Source organism: Diorhabda carinulata, chromosome 1, assembly GCF_026250575.1.
Source record: "Diorhabda carinulata isolate Delta chromosome 1, icDioCari1.1, whole genome shotgun sequence".
NCBI classification, from domain to species: domain Eukaryota; kingdom Metazoa; phylum Arthropoda; class Insecta; order Coleoptera; family Chrysomelidae; genus Diorhabda; species Diorhabda carinulata.
In genome coordinates this window covers 9,124,129-9,135,430 of record NC_079460.1, presented here as the reverse complement: position 1 = coordinate 9,135,430, position 11,302 = coordinate 9,124,129, and positions in this window count along the sequence as shown.

The window sequence follows — 11,302 nt, the reverse complement described above, 5'->3', positions numbered from 1 at the left end:
TGTTAACAGGACATGGCTGTTTTGAAGCATACTTCCACAGGTTTAAAATCAGTAATACAACGGAATGCACGTACTGTAGCCAAATGGATGACGCGGAACACACATTTTTCGTATGTGCAAAATGGAACCCACAGCGAATTGAAGTTGAACAATGTGTAGGAGAAACACTTACTCCAGATAATATTTTACACCATGATAATATGTTACAGGATGAAAAAAAAATGGAACATAGTATCGGTTATGATCCAGAAAATAATAGAGACAAAAGAAGAAGATAGAAGTAAGCACAGATTAAAATAAGTGTAAAGCAACGCTCGGAATGCTGGAATAATACTTAACGGTAGTTCCAGCACTCTTCTCAGCAGGTGAATCCACGTATGAGGGGGAAGGGTTTAGTCGGTCGGCAGTACAACAGCCAATAGCCAACCCGACACTATCTAGGCACAATATTGATCAGCCTAGATGTCTGAGAGCAGATTCCTAATCCCCTCCATTAAAAAAATATATATATATATATATATATATATATATATATATATATATTCCGATGGCAAATAAGGTGTGTAAAATGTATACATGAGATGAGACGTAACGACGTCGAAACTAGTCAGTAGGTACTCCTCCTTGCAATAGCGAGCCATTGGGGATGTTTTTATCGACAAAAGGGCCGAATCTTCTTTGTTTTAAGTGTCTTCTGTCACAAAATTAGTTTTTTTAAATAATTTTTTAAAGTTAGATAAGATTGACGTTTCGGCTTTTCCTTAAGTCTTTATCAAAATATCATATTGACACTGACAATTTGCGTATTTATATTGTCTACATAGGGCAGACTTCTCAGTATTTAGAAAATAGACTAAGATATCATCAATTCATCAATACGATACAGAAAGAACGTTAATTTTATCTACCTTTCAAAAATTATTTAAGAAAAACTAATTTTGAAACAGAAAAGACCTAAAATCAAGAAGGTTTAGAAACATAAACATATCAAAAGGTCTAAGAAATGAGAAATTAAAGAAATTTATATATCTATATATACATATACATATGTATAATACCAAAATAAAATATTTCATATTACCAGGTTTGTTTTTAATAGCCGCACCTCGTAGTAGATATCAGCGGTGTTTAGTTTTGGAAAGTCACTGATTCAAATGTTAATTTATTTAATATTTCATTCACGTTGACGTTCCACGACTATTCACTAAACTAATTCAGTAAAAGGTACCACCCAATTTACACAAATACGGTACTGGTAGAACGGCATTTTTTGATATATATACTAACTCAATTATGGGATAATGAAACTAAAAATATTGAAAAGTTCACAAAGTTCATGCTAGATGCTAGATGTATTGGAAAAACGGAATTTTTCTTGAGATTCTAATGCTGTTTTAAGTTATCCATAACTTTCATTCCATTTTATTGATTTTTATTGATCATACTAACTGAAAATTAAAATTTTTCCTAAATTGCTATTGGAAAAACATACACATGTTCAACAATTCGCCATACGCAATGTACACAATATGTAGTTTCTGTAGTTGACCCTTGGCTCAAATTTATGGTTGGACATCTGTCTCTGTAGAGATTCACAAGATAGCTTGAGTTATCTTGCTACAACTCTCTCTTCACTTTGATATAAAAACGCAATAGCAATTTATTTCCAAAGTCTTTTTACTCAATACGCGTAAATGTCAGATAAGATAAAATTACGAAGACTGCAAAGGAAAATGTCTACAGTGACGGCCTGAAGGGAGAGAAAGAATATGTTGATAATTTAGGGATACACATATGGATAATATAACCTATTTCTGCATTTATTGTTACAACACGTTTCGTTTATGTATTTTTGCCGCCCCACACCACTGTAAAGGAGGGAGAACGTAGGAAAGAGCTTCGGGAAAGTATTTTTCATTTTAATAAGCCAACAAGATATGAAAAAAGTCGGAATAATTTAAAACTCATTACACACTTACAGAAATACATATACAGAAGAGATTTTGGACAAAATTAGGAAAATTCATTGGAATATCTTAGAAACTCATCGCATTTAGGAAAAAGATAACGAATAATAAAAATAATACGTAGTGGATGGTTAATTTTTGTATCAATATGAACCTTTTTTTTTTTGGCAATAGAAAATGTTTTAAACAGCTACAATTTCTTTATTGCTTGATTTCCGATATAATTTTTTTTTAAATATTTGTATGTTAATACTCTCATTATATTTATATAATCTATAATATTTACAAATTTACACCAGGATATTCATTAAATACAAGGATGGAAAAAATTTTCTACAAACTTAATAATTTGAGTTGACAAATGCCAAACATTACGATAATTAGTATGGCTAGAAAATGAAGTTTTGTCTACTGTATTATAATTAGTTATACCTAGATTGTCCTTAGTTACTTTTATAAAAGAAAAAACAATTTTTGTAATAGGTACATGGCAGCGTTTACCACCTGATGTATATCAAAGTTTTTTGTAAGCTTGAAACTGTTTGGAATTATGTTTAATGTACAAATTCTCCACTAACTGCACAATAGCATTTCTTGGTAAGTTTTTATGAATATGGTGTGACCTGTGAATACCGTGCACCTAAAAGAGATCTTATCATTTATGATACTAGCACAAATTACATAAAATGCGTAAATGGTCTAAAATAGAGTACTGGCTGTCGAGTAACAAGTCCTGTTGTAAGAAACACCATGCTGAGAAAATAAAGCGTACCTACGCTAAGGTAATTATAAGATTATTTATGGTATTATTTTGACGACAGCATTCGTGGAAACATAACTATTATGTGTGTTTATGTTAATATTACATGTACAAATAACATTACTCTGTTGCAGTTGATATTTTTCGGTTTTCATAAGATTAATTATGTAGTGCGTGTAACGGAAGAAGTTGCCATCCAATATAATTACATACTTTTTTTAATCGTTAGTAGAAGTTCCGATCGGAATTTAGCTATCAAATAAAATTATATTTGTTATATGAAAGATTTCAATTTTGAAAATGAACAAAAAATATTAAGTTGCGGATGAAAAAATAGATATTAACCAGGATCAAAATATGTCATTATGTTACTAGCCACGAATATTATCATGATAATATGGCGTAAATATAGCTCAGCTAATAAAAGAACCTTTTAATGTTGCTTAGGATTACGTCCGAAATATTCAATTACGTGGGTGTAGAAAATCGCTTTGAAAAGAAATGCATCTGATAGGGTTCAGATGAGGAAAAATAAAAAATTACAATTCGATATTCACACCTCGAATTGTTAAGCACAGTGAAGCAATATAGGGACAATAGAAGAACTTTTTACACAAATGGAACTCATATACATTCCAATCTCAGTCATAATGAAACCTAGAACAACAAAGATCATTTAGGACTGTTCGAATTTACTTGAAATGCCTTCTTTCTATCCTAAAAAAATATAATTATTTATACCTGTTTGTCTTATTTGTACCACTTGTATTACATATATACAAAAATATTAAAAAACCAATAAGAAATAGATGTTCTTGAAACTTTAAATGGAACGAATATGAACATAAAATAATTTCCGTTTGTTTAATCATAAATACATATTTGTAAAATGATTATGTTGAAATAGCCGTCCCGATGTAAAATACTTTCTATCTAGGCATTCTTTTTGGTCCACGCGTATCCAAAGGATATCGTGTTTAAACTTTTAGAGAATATGTGATTTAAAGATTCCTGGTAAGCATAAGAAGTAGCCAGAAACATTTCCCGAAAATGGTTCGAATTGAAATAACAAATAATTCATATTGCCTTTTATAGATTAATGGAAGATTTCCTAGATATTCTAACGCCGTGGAATCAGAATTTTACAACCATTTTCGAATATATTCAGCTCATTATTTGATATTTTATCAATATTTTGTTTATTGAAATCCATTTTAACATTTTTCTATCATTTTTACCAGATCATTTGGGTAAATTCTCTTATTACGAGTATATATACTAAATTATGACATCCGTATTTTTTAATTATTAAAGATTATTATTAATCTTTATACAAGCATTGACAAGAGATTCTATAGATTAACGATTATTTCCCGAGGCGGATTATTTCCATCAAATTTAAACGAGCATGAAAATTACTTATGATACAGCCCATTATTTTCATTGCAAGTATGTAAGTCGATTATAATCCATCTTGGGTTATATTAACATATAAATTTTCTGTAATTATCCAATAAATGCTTAAGCGCAATCATGTACACGAAAAACAGTGTTAGAATACCTAACTACGATATATTGGTTTTGTTATTAATTCATGGGTTCTATGTATGTATCAGATAAAGCTTCGGAATTATTGAATTTTCTGAGAAAATATCATTTACTGTTACAATTACCACTATCAATTATATCATCAAATATGGTGGTTGATCTACCGAAATTAGTCTAGTTTAAGTTTAGGTGCGTTGGTGAGACCAATGCTAATAATTAAAAAATCAAATGAGCCGAGGGAAGAAACTTTTGGACTAGAAAAAGAAGATTTGACAGGAAAAAAGACATTGAGGAAAAAGAGCTAAATATGGAGAAGTAGATAATCCTGAGCTACGTCTTAAGAGAGTGGAAGATGATAGTTGATGAGAATTATTGTATTGAAAATACGAAAATTCGAAGTAATTTGTTACTAACAATAATAATATAATCAATTCAATTGAGTTTCGCACAATTTAGAAAAAAATTTTCCTAAAAGTATCGATAATTTAAAAACTATAAGATCGTAAGACTGGTATTCTTGGCTAGCTATCGTATCTCTTTGAATTGCATTAAATTTGCTCCATAGAATGACCTTTGAAAGCATTGAAATTAACCGTTATAGTTATGGTAAAGGTAGATAATTATTTTATTTCCAGCCGATAATTTTTATCTCCTTTGTGGTTTATGTCATTTATGTCAGGATAGGTTAACAACGAAAATTAAAATAGTTTCCTGTTTTAAATTATGTGCATGTCAACTGCTAAATAGTAAAGCAAGAAATGTGATTTTTCAAATTCTAGCTTAAGTTCAATCTATTTTCAGATGTTGAATTTACATAAGCAAGGGCCGCGCAAGATGCAAAGAATCGGAGTCTACAAAAAGACCGACCAAAAAGGAAGTCAAGTGCAGTTGCTGTTACAAACGTACAAGCGGAAAGTACACAAACGAAAACTCATCCAATTTATTTCTGGCTTGGAGAGCTGGAAAAGAAGCAGATCATCATGGCAATTTTACAGGTAGAATTGAATATAATCTAGTTTTAACTAAAACTTCTCAAGATCGAAAAAACTCGCAGACAGTAAGTGGCTGACAAGGAATTCAGGCAATTTGAATGAGCGTCCCATAAGATAGTGTGAAAATTATATGGGAAAACGCGGAAATCCCCAAGTAGATCGATTGGAATCAGCAGAAAGGATAGTATAAAAATTGTTCTCAACAATACCCATTCCATCAAACCTTAACCTAACCAAAACATAAATCGAAGCGATGAGGAATAAATTTCGAAAACAACTGGATTGTTACCAGTAAATAACGTATATGTACCTATATTCCAGATTAAAATGAATATGTATTAAAAATAATTTATGCCTCTTCTATTATGACGTGACAGCTGTCAATCCAAAGGGAAATTATAAGTTATTAATTAACATGACAGGTTTAAAAATTTTAAAAAACTTTAGCTGAATTCGTTTACTTATTGTCACCAAAAAAAAATCGCAATGGCTAGTGATAGTTCAAATATCATTTGAATTATTACGTAGAAAATAATTAATAATCCTTAAAAAAGAGTTTGAAGTGAAGAAATTGATATATTGGTTTGTTGAGTATGTCAGAAGGTAATTTTCGAAGTTTTATGCTTTATTTGTGCATATTTCATTCATGTATTTGGTTTATCTATGATTTCTGGTGAATGGTTAGCATCTTAAGGAATTCGATATTTCAATTTATTTCACTTCCAAATTAGGTGATGAATCAACTTTGAATAATTGGTAGGTTATCTAATCTAATGAATAAACAAACTTGGTTTGACATATAAAATAAAAATCTTATTTTAGTTTTCTTTCTCCTACAATCACCACTTAAAATACCCATGAATATTGAATAATTCCTATTGTGAAATTTAAGTATTTATTATCAGAGTCAATAGCTTCCTATACTGGTGTATGATGTATAGACGAACAATCAACTGATTTCCTTGTTCAAGTACAGAATAGCTAATTATTATACATAACGGAAAACAATTCTATTTTTTCTGAAGCAAATGATCTATTCGATGTTTTTTTAACGTCGTTTGAATCAATTAGGAAAGATAAAAGCTCTGTCGCAATTCAGTGTATCTCTTGGGACGTTGTAAAAACCCATTTGAAGAGATATAAGAAAGTAGTTAACATTTGTCCGCCATTTTGAAGTTGTATTTAAGAAAATCGTTTCACGCACTGTGTATGTAAACAGATAATTGTATCTTGATGTAAAAATGTGCAGCTATGTTACAATGGCTTTTCAACATTGCAAGATGTGGACATTGTTGCCAGCTATATCAAGATTGTTATGATTAGTCAGAAAATGATAAAAATTTCAATTAAGACTTGTTAATCTATCTGTGGTATTAGCCTAAAGAAGAAAGTTCAGCTCTAGAAACAATTTTTTGTCATGTATTACTTCTAGTTACATTTTTTCCATCTTTCTCTTCAAATTCAACGTTTCATACTCACACAGCAGATATTATGCTATACACGCTCTTCGTCCTTCGTTCCCAGCAATTTTAATTTCGTGGATTCATTGCGCTAGAGCTTATGGAAGGTAGTACACTCTCCTATACATCTCTTTCCAAACATGTCCGATGGAATTCAACTCTAGCGACCGAGGTGGTCAAGGCAAAATATTAATGTCCATTTCTTAAAGAAAATCCTCGTGCGATAGATGGACGTGAGTTGTTTTGCTGAAAAAGTATTTATGGACAGATGGTAATCGACTACCGTAAGCAATAGTTTCCTATACCACTGCTCTAACAGTTCGGTGTATAAGCCTCACAATACCGAATCTAATATGATGTCGCTCTCCATATATCCGTTGCGAATCATCACTAGATAAGATATTACATCTTTCTGCCCTTCTGCGCCATCTCTTATATTGATAACAATGGTATTCAGTCAAAGTAAGCTCCAAACAGGGATGGTATGGAAAGTAAATATTTCGAATGCGGCGATAGAGTGTGTGCGTAGTTGGCAAAAGTTCTACCCTTTTCAAAATCGCTGGCATTGTGATCAGTAATCTACTTCTATTTTATAGAATAAATTTTTCATTACCATATGAAACATTAATATTGTTATCATAGTCTGATATAAATAGAATCAAGAAGTTACCAAAAAATCAAGGTCAAGAAGTTTCTTCTAGTGATAACAAATTCTAAAAATTAATAAGAAAAACTAAAAAAATAAAGAATGGTTATGCATAATTTCTCAAACTATTGTAAATTGCAAAAAAGTATAGCAGCTACGGTTTTTGAATTAATGACAATGTTAGAAAACAAGAAAATAAAGAATGGTTACGAACAATTTTTAAAGCAATGTGGAAAAACGAAATTCGTATATAAATGAATAATTGAGTACATTGTAAAAGAGCCAAAGAATATTTATGCATCTGCTATTAAATTTACTACAGACGAGGTGGATAATTATCATTTGGTTCTTTTATTTCCTGTAAAAGCTTTACTTTAATTTCACCAACTTTTTTTTATAAATTCTGCTTTGTTGCGAGTGTGTTCTGTAACATATGTCCGGGAAGTACATCAGACTAAAATTTTTGTTTAAGAGACATGATTTATGATGCTTGACTTGACCATGATTTTTCTAAAACTATCTTTCCCCTTATTTGTTAAAAATCCCGATAATTTATCAATGAATTCTTTCGTAATTCAAATAATGCAACTAAGATTTTATCTCGATAGGTTGATTCTTGCGTCTATTTCGGGATTTCTTTATTCTCGACTCTTCATCATTCCCAAATATGTTTTTACTTTGGCTTTGGATGTCAACACGGGTTCAATTATTTTCACAAGTATGAGTCTGAATATGCTGCGTAAAAAGCATTTGATAGTTCAGAAAACGATGGTCGTTTCATAACTTCTGCAAAGAAACAGAAAATTCCCCCAAGAAAATTATTAAGCTCATTGTAATGTAGATTTTTCACAAAGATAATCTTTTAAGGTATTTGTTTCAAAATCTCTTAAAGAACTGTATTAAGTGGTATCTGTATTAAACAAAACAACAATGATACTGTACCTTATTGGCAACGCCGTATGTGGATGTAATGAAATACATTAACACATGACGGTAACTGAATATAAACAACATATCGAATGAGCGATATTGATTCTCTGTTAAGTTAGATCACCGCCCTTTTTGACTCTCCGACAATTCCAAGCATTACTTATGTTTTTCAAAATCTCAACTCATTTCTTCAACATTTTTACCCGCTTGGCGAGTAAATACCATTCTTTTATTTACGGTATCTCTACAATTCTAGTTTTTATCGAAAAAAAAAGTGACAATATAAATATTGAATCAATAGTATATCTCATCCATTTGAACTAAAAATAGATCCATTCAATTTGGAAATTAAATGTTTAATAATAAACAAATAACATTTTATTTGTCTTATTAGAACGAAGATAATCTCCATCATATTTGTATTTTAATAACACAAATATCTAATTTTTACCCCCTTTGTTATAGATTTCAGTGTCATTTCTCTATAACGTCAAATTTTTCAGAATATCTTTCTTGAAAGCAACAAAATTCTATTGTTTCCTTCATTAGAGGTTACATCACAACAAAAGTTTTTCCAAAGTAACAATTACAGGAACTTTTTTTTCAAATTTAAGAACACCTTTTATTTTCATCCGTTGGAATTCAGTCTTATTTTACCATAATAATCTTGACTCCATAACTTCTAGGTGGAATACATTATCAACCGAGTGACCAAAAGTAATTATGGTTCAGAACTTTGAAGAGGTAAATTATTAAATGCGTTTAGATTTAATTATGAATTTAAAGTAGACAACTAGACAAATAACAAAAATGTTAATTTTTGAAATATCATGTTAAACCAAACCTAATCTGAAGACGAATTTTCGTCAAATTTAATATACTGAACTTTTAACTATAATAGATGATTAATTATTAATGAGTATGTTCTCATAATTTCAACATTCCTACTCATTATTTATATATATTTCGAATTTAATTATCCCAATATCCAATTCACGCCAAAAATTTTATTTTTTAATAAATTTCAAAGTTTATTTTTATGAATTAGACAGTAATAAAATGATGAAGCATTCGTAATCCATAGGTCAAGTTATACTTCGAGTATTTCCGTATGAAATAACATTTGCACGAATATAATGATTATATCGGGTGTAAACTTATATTTTCACCTAATTAATCTACTTACAATTTTCAAGCTGCTGATGCTAAAAAAGTGCAATTTTCTCTGAAATGTTTCATTTTCTCACAATGTATGAAAAATATCGTACAAGTTAAATAAGTATAAGGTTTCAAACTTTTTAAACAACCTTACGTACATAAAGAATAATTTTAAAAGGAAAACTCACCAATATAAGTTATAAATCCAAATCAGAATCGGAATTAGAAGATGATCTGTTGGAATCAATATTTACAATCATTTCATCAGTAATTGTGTCCAACTTCCACATTTTCTCTTCTTCTTCAACCGTATGATTAACTGCCTTTTTCCAGTTTTTAGGCTTCACGTCATTTACAGCCTCACTCATTTCAAAAGAATTGTTTTTTCTTGAAACTTCTTCTTTGATCTGTGCCCATACCTATCGAGTTTATCGGGCTCAGTTCGCTATGATTTGGAGATCTAACCGTCATAATTTCACGATTTTCTGCAATATCATCAATTTGTTATTTTTCGAATTTCTCATGAAAGGAGCACAAAGAATACAGTTTTCTTCACAGAACCCGTATGGAACTTAATTTTTTATTTAGCCATTTTTTCTAGAATTCTAGAAAAATTACTTGCATGATCCATTACTATTGTACAGTTCTGAGGAAGATCTATCATTTGTTCAAACCATTTTTTGAATACATCAGCATTCATGTCCTTAACGAGTAGATTCAAAATTCAAGAAACCATCTTTAACAAAACCATTCGAACTGCCAATGTGTATTATTATCAGTCTGCGCCTATTTTCTGTTGGTGGATTTAAACCAATAGATAAATTATTTGAAAAAGTCTCTCTTCGACTTATAACAGTTTCATCTTACCAAAATATATTCGATGTATGACCCTCATTGATCCCTGTTTCATCTAAATATATTTCATCTTGGTTTCTCATTTCTTTTATAGTCCTAAAGGTAATTTCTTTTCCATAATATAATATCGATCCATTCTATTAAAATAGACTTTTTGGATTGCTTTACCAGTGAAAAGTTATTTCTTTCAGAAGATCGCATGTCCTCTTGTTTCATGTTTCTTTCAAATAATTTTCTATTTGAAATTGTTTAAGAAATCTGTAAATCGTAGATTTCCCGACATCAAGCATACTATTAACTAATTCCACTGTATCATCCACACTTTTACATAAATGTTTGTCTTGAAATGATTTAAAACAATTATTAATGTTTGTTCATTAATTGTTACAGGAATGATTTTTGGCGTTCACGCGGCACTTCCAAATTATCTATAATCACACTATGATTCACAATAGATTGCACACTGCACCTCGCAAGCTGCAACTAATCTAAACTGTTAAGAATACACAACTTGGACCAATAAAACAAACTAGTTTTTGTTGCTTTTTCGTGTATGATTATATACTATGAATGGAGTACGGATTTTTTTCACGAATTAACTTCAAATTAATGTGAGGAATACAAATGAAATGTTGATTTATTTTTGATCCTTTTCTGTAACAACGTATTATTATACTATTACGAAGTTTTTAAGGTTAACATAAAATTTCTGAAACGCCTGAAAAGGTATAAAGCACATAAAACATATTTTTATGGTTGAACCTTCTGATAAAAACAGAATCCTTGAATGGCCTTGGCATTTATTGTGTACGTGTTGATGTTTATCCGAGTTTGAAATATTCTTCAAACTACGAGAAATTACGAAATATTTTTTGCTACAAATATAAGTTTATAATGTAGTTGAAAGTATTAGACAGACATGGCCGTATATTACCCATCCCTTTCCTATTTAACAAGATTATTTTTGATTGGACATTAAATTGAGA